The following is a 14,957-nucleotide window of genomic DNA, read 5'->3' as shown; positions in this document are numbered from 1 at the left end:
TCTGTAAGTCCAGAAATCATTTCCATGCATATAGCTGAATGCATACAGACATTAAAATATATATATATATATAAGTGATTGTACTATCCTCAGTGTTCTGTACCATACTTTTCACTTGATAATTTATCTTAGAGGTTTTTTTCCAAATCAACATATATGTATCTGCACATTTCAGCAGTGTCTGTGTCACGTGTATGTACCATACTGCACTTTACTGTACGTATCTCAGATGTGGTAGATACTGTCAGATTTCATTTGAGAATAGGTTTCATCAAGTTCAAGTTTCATCAACAGTGTTTGAAAGGTCTTCTTTCCTAGCCAGCATTGATATTATTAATCTTTAAAACTTTTATTTGTTGGATTAAAACATTACTATCTTGTAATAAATAATACTAGTTATGAATGGCAGAATTTTGAGATATTGAACATAATAAAGATAATACACACAGATGAGTGCAAAATTTTGTTCACTAATTTCAAATTATAATTTTATGATTTATTGACATATTTTCCCCAGTATGATACAGAGGGTATTTATGAAGTGACAGCAAAACAAAAACAATAATCACCTGGAAGTCCTCTGAAATTAAATGAAAGAAATAGACTTTCCTCCTAATATGAATAGTGTATTTGCCGCATCTCCCTGATTAAATCAGTATGGAACCATACCAGAACCCTAAATATAGAATTTTCTGGAAAATTTAATATTTGCCTTGGAAAGGAAAAGGGATATAGTCACTAAAGAAAGCTAAATGAATTTATAAATAGGAAATATATTTTATCATATCACAGGATGGATTTCATTGACAAGAAGCTTTTATTAAATTGATTTTAGGAATTAATTTTTATGAGACCTTTGTATGTTTTCTGGATCCCGTATTCACTATACAAAGAAAGATCAAGGAGAGAAAAGGGTTATCGGAGAGAGAGAGAGAAATAGAATGAGGAAAGGGAGGAAGGAAAGATTTACACTGGTGTGAAATGGACTATTTTCATTTCTTTCTGTGATTCTCTTTACTTACTGAAAGATATTTCTGACATAGAGAATTCATGCTGAATAGTCACAGTGTATGACATCTTCTTCTGAATTCGGTTTTTTGATTTGATAAAGCACATCCTTAAGTAGACCGGGCTCACTTTTGGAAGGTTATCAGGTGTAAGTCAGCAGAAAATAAAACGCTAAGACGAAAACAGATAATATCAGAGTATACTTGAAGCAGTTCAAGTAATTCTCATCTAAAAGGATCACATCTGAAATTAACAAAGACTTAAATCCCTGCACTTTGTGTCAAAATATATAGGGCTTTCTAATGTTGTACAAAGGGAACGTGGACATATATGCCATACGATGAAATAATAAGTAATGTTTACTGGATAAAACTTCTAAGCAGAGAAATAGCAGAGCACCCGTGATCCCCCAAATCCCTTAGTACTCCACAGAGAAGTGCATTAAACTGAGCATAGCCACACTGGCTGCTTCCAGTTGTGGGGGAACACTGGAAAGCAACAATGGAAGCTGCGTAATAGAAGACAGAAATGGGGGTACGGGGAAGGGCCTCTATGGTTAAACCTCCAAGTCCTTCCACTAAACTAAAGCAAACAGCTGAGCCAGGTCTACACTAAACTCACATGTGAGCAGATAGGAAAATGAGCTCTAGGGACATCCAGGTTTGTTTCATTCATTTGCAGACTCCAAATACTGTTTAAAGATCCTAAGGATACAAATTACACTACCATTTCACCATATAAACTTGTGTCTTGGATTTGGATGTAGTAAATAATAAGCACACCCCAACACTTTTGTTTATCCATTTATTTCTCCAAACACTTATTCAAAACAAACCGAAATACCTGGTGCAGACAAATAAATACAGATTAATTAATTCTCGTTAAAGGAATAGACTGAAGCTTACAGAGATCTTATAGTAAAAGGTGTGATTCTCATTTCTCATCTCCTAGGCTTGCCATTTTGTGCTGAACTGTTTACTTCATTGTTTTAATGTGGATCACAAAGTCATTAAAAACATTTTTTTTAAAAACCCTCCAAATAGCTCTTTCTTTGAAAGCAGTGTAACTAAACTAAGCTCAAATTCTCATCCCCTAATGCTTTTTAATTCCTTTCCTTGAAATCCTTGGTAAGTTCTTAAAATAACAAGGTTAATGTTCAAGTTAAGATCCCCGAGTTTCAGCCCATTTCAACTCATGGAGACATATTCAAAGAATGTAAAAATGTCCCTTGATACCGGTTTTAGAAAGCATGACATCAAATTCCTCTTTGGGTATTTTACAAAGGACTTTTATTTGAAACAGTGTTTCAAGAATGTGTTTGACCTGAGGCATATCTGAAATGGAATAATGGTGACATGTGTCAAAATGGGCTATTGTTACCTAAAACACTTCCCCAAATCTCCCACCGGTAAAATTATATTTTGGTTCTGAAAAGTAGGTTCACTCTGGTGGGAAAAGGCAGAGTCATAAGATCAACTCTTCTGTGTTTCATAAAAACATTAGGTATCAGAAATATCGCATTTTCTCATTTGAGAACTCAAGTTAAAATGTCTCCAGACATAGAAAATAGTGAAAGTTCTAATTAAAAATTGTGCTGTATTTTAGATTTGGGGCAAACAAAGTAATAGTTAAACCTTTTTAATGTGTATATCTTTAGACTAAAATATTTATATTTTGGTTCACCTTACATCATTCATGGGTATGATTAGGATTTTACAGCTGCAGTTAAAGAACCCATTTATCTGTTTTGGAAAAGCTAATAAGCCTCAATTTCTCCATGTTTATATCACAGATTTGAAATAAGGATTAAAATGTTATCATAAATAGCATGACCATTGCATAGAGGAACCTCAACAAATGCCAATTCCCACTCACTGTGTTGGGAGTGGGTGGGGAGGGAAGTAATCCCAAGGGCTTCCTTTGCCCTATTACACAAAAGTTTAATTTTAAAAAGCAGTATATTGTAATTCTTTGCCCCAATTACAAAATAGTTGATTCCTGTAATGCATTACAAAATGTACCAGTTTAGATAGTTGCATTCATTTTTTCAAACTACTTAGTCTGATTGAAGTACTATGGAAGAAATAATTACACCAGACAATGTTAAACAGTCAAGGAAGAATGTACTCAAGGGATACGGCAATAGAGAAGACAGCCTAGAACTCAATCCCACCAAGACAAATAGTGGCAGGTTTTTAAGAGATCAGGTGTGTTAGTCAAACGGTACCAGAGATCTATTATGGGATTGATTTACTGAATTTGCCGTTAGGGCCATTTGGTCTGGAATGTTTTCTTTCACTGGGCCATCTGAATCTCATAACGGCAGAGGTAGGGGAGGAAGAGAGGGACGGTGAATAAGAAACGCTATGGTTAGGTACCTGCTAGGTGTCTGGAGAGTGCAAAGAATGAAGAGGAGTCAGGGGATAGTAGTCCCAAGTCTGTCCAAAGTTGAGTCAAGCTAAGGTAGTAATGACATCTTGGTTGGTAAGATAGTATAGCAGTACAAGACTGACCTTTGGAGTCAGACACATAGGAGTTCCAGTGATGACTGTACCATGATTCATAATGACCATTTGGTCATTCACAAGTTGTCTATATTCTCTGAGGTCTAGTTTTCTCATCTGCAAATGAGTTCAGAGAAGTAAAGTGTCTAGCGTGATGCCTTGTACATTATAGGCACTCAATAAATGTTATGTTTCTTCAATACTTTTTCTTATGAAGAAAAAAAAATTAGCTAGTATGTGGAGCTTGAAAATTATTGCTGATTAAAAACAACAACATCAACATTAAATTACCAAGGAACAGTGACCAAAGAGAAAAATTAAAGTAGGACCTGGGTGGAAATGAAATAGCAAGTTGACAAAGAACCCAAAACTACTTGGCTCGAAGGAAATATGTTTCCTTTCCCTATCACTGATTTTAAGACAGCATCCTAATATCATCTCAAAATATCAGAAGTGGGCTTCTTTATTTACTACAATGAGGTTCTTGAACTCAATTTCTCACAGTAGATTAAAATACTCCCATTCATATCAATAGCTCCTATCACTGTATTTTGAGAGGCACCCCATTATGTTTTACCAAAAAGCAGTATTCATAGTATACTCGCCAACCAAAATTAATGAATATGTTGTTTTTTCATATTCATTCATAAATAAAATCATAACAAAGAGATGAAACAATCAGTGCATTTTAAACATATATGTTTATCTTTAAGGAAGATGTGATGAACTATATTAAGTTGTAATTATTGTTTTGATGAAAGATTCACAATTTAACCCTTATGACATGTGTATCCTGTGAATTTTAGCTTATTCTCTAGGAGCTAACTTCTGCTGCCAAAATAACATATGGTAGGATTGGACAAATCTCATCATCACTCGTGAATGAGGCTTCAAATTTTGTGAAAGTAAAGCAACTTTCTAACTCGCAGAAAACCAAAAGAATTCTAAGCCCTTCTTCCCCCAAATAAGGCATGTGCCAAGTGGAATAGAATTATCGCAGGAAATAATCACCTCCAAGAAATCCCAAGGGTATAAGCTTGACACATTGTTCCATAGCCTCTCTGCATTGCCTGGCATAAGACCGTAAGAAAATTAAAAGATTGGTTTTGTGTACAGAAGACCCATCTTTCTTTCAATACTTTTAAATGAACTCATCTCATTCTTATTCATGGAAAGAAAACACCCACACACTTCAATGAAATTATTCTGCTGTACCAAAGTCAATAGAAATATCCACATATCCAAAATAAGGATTTTAGTCTAAGAGGAGAGAAATATGCTGAAAGTATTCTTAACATTGAATAACTTTGTATTTTTTGAACTTGAGAATGTTTCTTTTCCTAAACTATGTGGAAATGGAGTCTCCAAATTCATAAGCTAGAAACTACTTTTTTCAGAATTTGCCCAACTATCCATGTAGGGAATTTAAATCTCTTCATACATCAAGTGAAAGATATGAATCCTTACTTACTTATAATTAGATAGATAAAAATAAATCAGTATTAGAAAACTACTTTTCAATTATATGAAGGTCAAGGTTTTAACATATATGATAAAAATGTTTTTGCATATACAATAAAAAACATTAGAAAGGATGTGGAGTAACTAGCACTTTCCTATATTGTTGGTCACCATGTAAATTCGTGCTTTGTAGGATAATTTGAAATATCAATCAATTAATAATTTACACACCTTTCAAATATGTATCTTTCTTATAAGAATTTATTCTATGAATATATATGTTTGAGTGTGCCAAAGAACATGTTAAAAAATGTCAGTTGCCATATTTGTTTGTTATAGAAAAACATTGGGTGCTCCCAGATCAGTTAGCACCCAATGAAAAATGTATGGGTATAAATTTGGTGGCATTAAGCAGACAGCTATTGGAAGTGTAAACCTGGTAAGGTTAAGCTCTTAGTCACCACAAGGATCTCTGAAGATAATGTCATGTGAATTGGGATAAGAGACAGTGAGCCACATGCCTAACATCTGGTAGAAGTGAAAATGCGAAATACTAAAAATGAACAAATTAGCATTTTTGGCAAAATTAAAGCTATAAAAGGTATGAAACCTGGATACCATGAAAGGATATTTCTATTTCTCCTTCTCACGCCTGCATTTTTACAAATGATTATTTCAATTGCTTTGATCCCTACATTCTTAATGATTTTTCTCAAAGACCTTAGAAATGATCTTTACAATTAGTAGCAATTACATTTCTTTGTATGCTATATAGTGAGGTCACATTTCATTATTTTTCCCTTTGAGTATCTCATTAATAGCAATTACAGTTTTTTAAGAGCAACTTATCTAGTTCACACCAAGCTGATACACACTAGAATATAAATTCCTCACAAAACTGTAAATTCCATGAAGGGAAGATTTTGTTTTAGCCAATGTTATATCCCCAATCCCCAGCACCTAGAATAGAGAGTGACACATTTTAGTCAATATATATTTACTAAAGTTGTAAATATTTCTGATAGCAATTCCTTTGTTCTTCAAAATAATTTTGTCCTCCATGCATGTTGGCCTGCACATACTTTCACACATTTTTATCTTAAGCCATTTGCATAATTTCAGTACTCTACTGACTCAAGAGCTAACTGAAACTGAAAGAATTTCCAAGTAACTGGAAGTCAGTTTCACATGAAAATGGCAGATACATTGCCACCCTATAGACCTACTAAAACTCAGGGTTTATGGGAAAAGTCCAAGAATATTAATCAAGAGATCTTTGTTTCACGGCTTTACTGCCGATTAGTTTTGTAACTTACCCATTCAATTTAATCCTTGGGTTACCAGGTCTTTATCTGTAAAATTACAGGAATTGGATGAAGGAACAGTTATATTTCCTCCACTTTTGAAACATTTGATACTATACTTTGATACTATGCATCAACTTGCATGTTGATGTTACAAATCTTACTAACAGGGCTGAGGTGTATTTACAGAACATGCATACTGGATAACTCACCAGACCTTAGCAGAAGCAAAAAAAAATCAATCTATTGTCATTCCCATTCGTCAGCTGTTGTGTGAGAACTTCCAATGATAACTGAAAAAAATATATTGGCACAGTTATTCCTCTAAATGAATCTATTATCTCTCTCCCTATCGCTCTGCTATTCACATTTCCGCTGACTTCCATTTCCAATTCAGGACTTGCTGATGAATTCAAAAAAGAGTAGAAGTCTCTTCTTTACATGAACTATTTATAGAACACTTGTTAATTGAACAATGAAACAGATATTCTTATATATTGCTGCACCACTTTTTGGAATAAAGTGACAATATAAAAAGGAAGCTTTCAAAACATTCATAACATTTTACTCAATAATTCCACTTACTCAAACGTATTTTTAAAGCTTTAGTTTGAGATAATTTTAGAATTTTAGAAAAGTTAAAAAATAGTTCAAAGACTTCCAGCATATCTTTCACCCACATTAAGCAAATGGTAACATTTTACCACCTAACTATTCTCTGACTCTGGCTGCATGAATGTACATCTCTCTACCTGTCTAGATAGATTAGATGATAGATAGATAGATAGATAGATAGATAGATAGATAGATAGATAGATAGAAACATGATAGATAGATAGATAGATAGATAGATAGATAGATAGATAGAAACATAGATAGATAGATAGATAGATAGATAGATAGATAGATAGATAGATAGATAACAGCTAAATAGATAAAATGCTATAAACAGGATGCCCCTTTACCATTATATAATTCAGTGTATATTTCCTAAAAACAAGGACATTTTTAATATAAACACAAAACCAGGAAAACAACACTGAAACAACTGTTTTATCTAATCTGCAGATATTTTTCCATTTTTGCACTACTGTTTATAGAAACTGTTTTATACGTATATATATTTCATTGATCAGTATCTGGTCCAAGATTACACACTGCATTTAGGATTCATGTCTCTTTCCGTCTGGGAGAGTTCTTCTGTTTTTTTCTTTCATGATATTGATATTTTGAAGAGTAGAGTAGTCATTAGTAGATTGCCCTTCGTGATTCAATTTGGTTTATACCATTTTTAGAGGCCTACCAGAGAAGTGATATTATGTTCTTAATGCCTATTTTCCTTATTATTGGTGATTTTAACTTTGATCAGTTAATGAAGATGGGAAATGTCAGGTTCCTGCACTGTAAAGTAACCACTTTGTCATTTTGTAATTAGTAAGTTATCTTGGGGGGAGATAGTTTGAAATTATGCTGTTAACCCATTTCTCATTAAACTTTCACCTATTAACTTTACCATCCATTAATAATCCTCCCCTGCAAAAATTATGACTATGATGATTGCCAAATGGTGATTTTCTGATTCCATCATTTCTTCTACTTGTATTAGCTGGAATTTTGCTCTAAGAGCTTTCCCTTCTCCCTCATATACTTATTTTTACATTTATAACATGAGGACTTTTATTTATTTATTGTATGGGTTATAATCTATCATTATTCACTTTGTTGCTCAAATTTTCCCATATTTTGTCCCTGGGAGTTTTCAAGTTGGCTCCTATGTCCATTTGACATGCCCTCCTAATTTATTTATTTATTTATTTATTTCATTATTTTTTATTAGAGAAGTCATGGGTTTACAGAAAAATCATGCATAAAATGCAGGGTTAACATTCATAGTACCCTGTTGTTATCACCTTACATTCCCCCTATTATTTATAACACACTTCCTTACTTTACACCACCAAAAGAACCTCCAGCTCATGTTATATTTTCATTCCCAAGTCATAGAATCAGCCTTTACTCCAAGGTTAATTTTATTGGACAGTATGCACAGAAACCAACATCTGAGTGCTAAATATTCTCATTGCTACTGGAGCATAATTGTTTCTACAGCTTTTCAGCAGACAGAGCTAAATATACATACATATCTGTAACAATATAAGTCTGTGTGCATGTATTTCCTTCCATCTATAGAAAAAAGAGATATAAATATTTAAAACTCTTAAGTTCCCACTGATACCTCCAAATTCAATTATATTCCGTTCAAACCCAAATTTTTTCTATATTTATAAGGTTTTGTTCTAAAGAGAAATCTGGCTCCTATTATCTACAATGTACTTAATTATTTGGTCAAGCCTAGAAGACATAAAAAGTAGTTTTTTGAATTTCTATCTCCTAGCACTGTGAAGAAAAAAAACCCTGCCAAATAAAATTCAATATTTATTTATGGGTCTTCTTATCTTTAGCCTGATGATATATTACCTCAGTTCTGTGTTCAAAAGTTTCCTGAGTTAGATCCCCTACCTCCTTCAGTACGGTTACATTATCCACTTAAAATAGTTAGGTTCATTTATCCCTGTATTTCTCTTGGATGTTTTCCCCATGTTTGTTATTGTCAGTATTTATTTTTGGAGTAAGTAAAATATTAACATGGTTTGAAAAGCCAGAACTATAATTTTCTGAGTGTCCCTTCTCCGTCCCTTCTAAACCATTCCCATTTCCAATTAATGCTAATCTTTTTCCAAACCATTCCCTGGAGGTGACCAATCTCACTAGCTGCTAGTTTATCCTTCCTATGTTTCTCTTCCCACAAATAAGATGATGTGTGTATATTTTCTTACATCCTCTTTCTTACACAAAAGTTTGTACACCTACACAATGGTGTACTAAGATGCTTAAATAATTCTAGGACTAAATATAAAGTGATTTCATACTATTTGGCTATGTAAAAAAAAAAGCAAAGTGTGAATGTATTCTATAAAACTGGAAAGAAAGGAAAATAGTCTTATTAAAAGTTAGAGTATAATATATAATGGAGAAAACCAGAAGGAACTTAAATGACATGCATCAGGGTAAAAGTTCCTTAAATTATGGTATGCCTACCACATGGAATATTGAACAAGCATTAAAATATTTAAACTGATGATAGTAAAATTCAGGGAAAGATTCCTATTCAATCACACTAAGTCAAAAACAAGTTATTAAAATTTTAAAGTGATAATTAGGAAGATTATAGCACAAAGCATATTAAATAATGCCAAGTGAAAATTCAGGATAATAAAAAATGTGGCAGTATTAAATATATTCACATGAAAATCAACAAGAAGGGCATATGCATAACTAAATATAATGACATGTTTGGGATTATGAATGAATTTTCTCTATTTTCTAACTGTGACTGTGTATCAGCTATTCTTTGAGAGTATTTTTAGTGGCTATTTAAAGGTACTCAAGTAGAAAATATTGAATTTGAGAACTTAATCACAAGACTATTGAGTAGAAGTCATAAATTGAACCAGATACTATAGACGATTATGTTTCCTGGGAGAAAGAATGAAAGGGGCCATTTTCCCCAAAGAGAAAAAAATGAGCCTCAAAACAGGGAATAAATTTTTGAATTGGTATTAATTCTTTGGATCAAGGTATCAAGCTTACAAAGGTTTTTGATTAATATTTAACAAACAGAATGCTGAGTTCTACTACATATCAGTTTAATTTTTACTACATTTACATGACGTAATTAGTTTGCTTCAGATTTGAAATTTCACTGAGACACTCTATTCTCTCAGTGTTACTAACAAATGTGTACAATCTGGCTGCCAGACTGAATAAAAAACCATCAACTGGTGAAAAATATGTATATACATATTTATTTATATACTCATATATATTTCAAGAGTTAGAATTTCTAATACAAATCTAAAATAAGAAGATCAGAATCTCTTAGCAAAGAACGTTACATGAATATGACTTTTAAAATTTATTATGAACATTCAACAAAAAAGGAAAATATTTCTGAAAACAAAGTATTAAAGACCCATTGAATTGTACTGCCGAAGTGATCTTGGATATAAAATGTTCTATTTTATCAAGTAATCTCAGATGTTATTCCTTTTTGTTTTAGTAACCTTTTTTTTTTATCTTTAATGTCTACCTGAATGTTTGTCTATTAGGCTTAAAAACCTGTATATAGGTTGTCCTGCCAAAGGAAATAGAGAAGTATTCTCCACTATATACTGAAAATATTTTATCACAAGGCAGTCATAATTTGGTCTTGAAACCTATCTAGAGCCAAAAAGAACATCATAATGGTAAGCATAATAAAAAATAATACCATTATGTAATACACTGTCTAAAACTAATTTTCTTAATTATTAGAGTTTTGTGGTTTTGTTTTCATTTTCAAAAAAAATAATAATAATGAGAGATAATGGCCAGGGGCAGGAGAAGGATACGGTGGGGACAGTGGGGGTATTAGGAAAGGAAAAGGAAACATAAAAAAATGAAACAGAAAATCTTGTTACCATCAAGCTGCTTTCTACTTAGATTAGACTACTTTGTTTGGCATAATTAAGAAAGTGAAGCAGCACAGAAAAGAGCCAACATATTAAAATTGACCACATTTAATATGTTCATCCTCATTCTTACACTAATCATATTATTAGCCATAGACTCAAATTTTGGGTTAGAGGCAATTATAAAGTAGCATAAATAGGAAGTAAATTTCTCATTTGGCCATTTTTATCCTTTCTCCTATTTCCACAGTGGCAGTGATAATAACAAAGATCAAGATAGAATCACATACCTGAGAAGTGAGTGAAGGGGGCCATCCAATGGCTTAACAAAAGCAACTGACAACAATATATATGCATTTTTAAATGGGGAGATACTGAAATTAGTATGAATAAATATTTTATTAGATAACATGAACACTGAATTTAATAAGTATATAAGGCATTAGTATGTGTTATTATTCTAATGAGTAACATCTATTATAAATTTGTTCTTGAGATGACAATCTGGATTATATAATTCTGAAACAAGATTCCCCATAATTATTTCTTCTATGTTTCCCCACAAAAGTGGTACTGGTCAATATTTTCAAACTCCACAAAAACAATCCATTCTATTATTTTATGGATCATTTTTCAGCTGATGCATCTAGTTGGGCACCCTGGAAAGAAATATTTTTAAGGATTAAAAGAGTACAGAAGACAGAATTCTCACCTGCCATGCTGGAGACCCAGGTTTGATTCCCAGTGCCTTCCCTTGCAAAAAAAAAAGAGAGTACAGAAGAGCTAAATTATATTAGGATAGACTGTCCAATGGATATGCTATCCATACATCTTTCAAATGTTTATTATTGGGATTAAGTTAGACCATAAGAAATATAGATACTTGTCCCAGGTACTTGATCTTTCAAAGAATAAACTTGCCAGACATGCTTTAATTTTAAGTTCCCACCCTTAATCAAAAGATGCTACATGGATATGGGCTACAATATTCAGTTCCATAATTGGTGGTGCTTGTCCATTGCAACATGCAAAGTCTAAAATCCATGTCACAAGCTTATTTTTCCTTTCCTGAGAATCTAATATGATTCCTTACATCAGGAAATAGTAATTATTGTATAACAAATCATGTTTACTGTTCACTCCTAATATGCAGGAAGCTCTGAGTCAACTTCAAAGCTTAATTTATGTTAATGGTTTGAATTGGTACTTTCTTTTTGCCTTCATTCTTCTATTGGTAACATAATTGTAATACATCTCTTGTTGAATGTCCTTCAATTCCTTTTTAGCAAAATACACACACACACACACACACATGCAAAACAAACCATCATTAGGCAAGCAATAAGAATTAATTAACTAATCTATGTAAATCCTTAGCTTTCTCTAGAAGGGGGAAAAGGTATGAAGCATATACATATTAAAAAATCTAAGTTCCCCAGGAATTTCAAGAGAACTTTATGGATAAGTCATTAAGATAGAATTTTCATAAGCCACTTCTTAAGACAAAGTCTATGCACAACAAATACAACTGGTAAATCTACCATCCTACCGTGTGCTAATCCAATAGCAGATGCAGATCTAGGACACTCAAGGCTCTACAAATAGGCAACTCACATCCTGGTTCAGACTAACTTGCCAGATTCTAAACACAGGTTCAGATTGAGCCAATGTAAAACTGAATATTTGTATGAAAGGTGAGAATCAAAGACACAGGAATTTCATGGTAATTCAAGAAACAGCTAAGTATCTTTCATTATCAACATTATTTTGTTGTGTAGGGGTAGAGACCTGAACTGAGAAAAACTAGTTCATTCAAAACACCACTTTACAGATTCTCATTTTAAAAAAGCAACTTGAGTATTAAATAATTATTGTTGTCAATACACAACATTACTAGTTGTTCAATAAATATTTTGAAAGCTTACTTTGTACCAGACAGAAGCAATAAATAAGAAAGAAAAAGTTCATTTCTCCTGTTAAGGAAGACACATAAACAACTAAGTAAACAGAAATTACAGATTTCTTGTATTTGAAGTAATTTGAAGGAAATAAGTAGGAAAGTGTGATAAATAGAATGGTCAGGGAAAATACTCTGATAAAGTGATAATAAAATTGAGACCAGAAGGCTAAGTAGCCAGACATGATCAGAGGTGGAATCGGGTGTCTAGAAACAAAAGAAGACCAGAATGAATGAATCCTAGTAAGAAGAAGGGGGAGGGCCATGAGCTGATTCTGAAAGGAAAAGGAAATTTAACATGACACAGTGATACATGGGTCACATAAAGGAGTTTGAATTTTTCTGAAAACAATGGAAAGAGCAACATAATGTGTTTGTTATTTTTCAAACAGCAAATTGGAATCATGGAAAGAATGGATTATAGGTAGGGCAAAGTGTAATCTAGAAATGTAGTTAGGATGACTTTACAGTTGCCCAAGAGAGGCATGATGGTGTCTTGAATTATGAACATTGGTAGAAGGTTCAGAGAGAAGTAGGCAGATTTTTATGTATTTTGAAGACAGAATAGATAGGACTTACTCATGGTTTGGAACGACAAAAGGAAGGAACCAAAATTGACTCTCAGAATTTTGCTTGGGCATCTATAAAATAGTGAGATCATTTACTGAGATGGGGAAAATGTGGGAACACAAGCCTGGAAGTAAGCAAGAGTACTGTTTAGGGCATTTCAAATTTGGAAATGAGAAAATAACGAAATATTAAAAAGGTAGTGTTAGCAACAATACATGGTAGATTTCTGTTGAAAAACCTCTTTGTTTATCAGAAAATCTAGTCTGCAAATGGCAGAATAATCAGTCCCTTATTAAAACAATCTCAGTACATAAAAACTAAATTACATTTCTAACATGAGGTCATCCAAATAGATTTAACACATCAGAAATTTTTGGCACTTGAACCCCAGACTCTACTAAAGATTGTAATTTTGTTGTATCTAAGATATTCTTTCTGGTTCATTAAAACTTGCAACAAAGAACACTGAAGATCTAAAGCTGATCATAACTCTCGAGGAAAACTGGCATTTTTTTCTCTTTTTAAGAAAAATATGCTTTTATTCTGCTCACAGCTGAGTCTGTTATTTTACAGATGACATAATTCACAGAGTTATTAAAGATTTCATTGGTATCTGAACCTTATAATCCTATACATTCCAAAATACTGTCAATTTTCTCTTAACTACTCCCTAAAGTAATTTCAGTCCCAAAGAATAGAGGAGGGAAAATATATACATTGTATATAGAGAATAAAGGCAGAGAGCTGATGCATTATGACATTTATCTTTATGAGAGAAAAGATAAGCTGACATGCTCATGGATACATTATTTATGAATTTCCCATTCATCTTTTAGACACTTATTTTAAAAGGTAAAGATTTCCTTACATTTTGTACTAGTTCCCTCTCTCTTTGGTCTTCATAGTTTTCAGAGTTGTCAAGTTTCAAACAATATCGGACAACTTATTTTTTCATAGTTACCACAATGTCCCTCATCATATCTGCTACTCTTTTGTATGTATACCTAAAAAGCAGTAGAAACATAAATTAATATTTTTGCATGCAAAAACATATACAAATAAAAGTAAATATTTAGGAAATTAAAAATGTTGTCCAAGTCTGATTATAGTAACCAATATAAAAGGAACCATAATCTCTTTAATTTGATCTTTATTTTTATTTTTAAATTATAAAATTACATAGTTCTATGTCCAGTAAGGTAAACATTACTATGTCAAAATATAAAATAATAACAACAATGCATGCTTGTATATGACTAGAAATAAATTATATAAGTATATAAGTAGACATACAGTATTACTAAGTGGTTAACTTTTTCTTTTGTGGAGTAGTAATAATAGCAACTTTTATTCTTTATTTCATATTTTTTACTTTAAGTGGGGATGAATTAATTTGAGAAACAGGAGAAAGTCTAATATAGAATAAAAATAACGGAAACTATAATAAAAATAATGGAAAATATGTGTAGTAAAACAAGTCACAAAAATGAAATCAGTGGCCAGAAGAGCTTCAGAAGCTTAATGCAAATGTCAAAAACAATTACAAAAGAGAAGATATGTTATATTAAAATAAAACAGATTATTCTCAAATTCTTAAATTTGATTTAGAAAATAGTTATTAAACATATATTATGTGGATGAA

General features: G+C 32.3%; 1 long non-coding RNA gene across 1 annotated transcript; it reads right to left on the bottom strand.

Annotated features, from left to right (window-relative positions):
- Nucleotides 1–2,711: 2,711 nt before the first annotated feature.
- On the bottom strand, nt 2,712–14,306 carry LOC143660730 (uncharacterized). The gene is made up of 4 exons (XR_013164211.1): nt 14,184–14,306; nt 11,501–11,541; nt 6,490–6,570; nt 2,712–3,629 (listed from the first exon to the last, which is right to left on the bottom strand). It is a non-coding gene; the product is annotated as an uncharacterized LOC143660730 (long non-coding RNA).
- Between the last annotated feature and the right edge of the window lie 651 nt (nt 14,307–14,957).

The sequence above is a fragment of the Tamandua tetradactyla genome, chromosome 2 (genome assembly GCF_023851605.1).
Source record: "Tamandua tetradactyla isolate mTamTet1 chromosome 2, mTamTet1.pri, whole genome shotgun sequence".
NCBI lineage: Eukaryota > Metazoa > Chordata > Mammalia > Pilosa > Myrmecophagidae > Tamandua > Tamandua tetradactyla.
The sequence above is the reverse complement of the archived record's forward strand: the minus strand, read 5'-3'. Positions and strand labels throughout refer to the sequence as shown.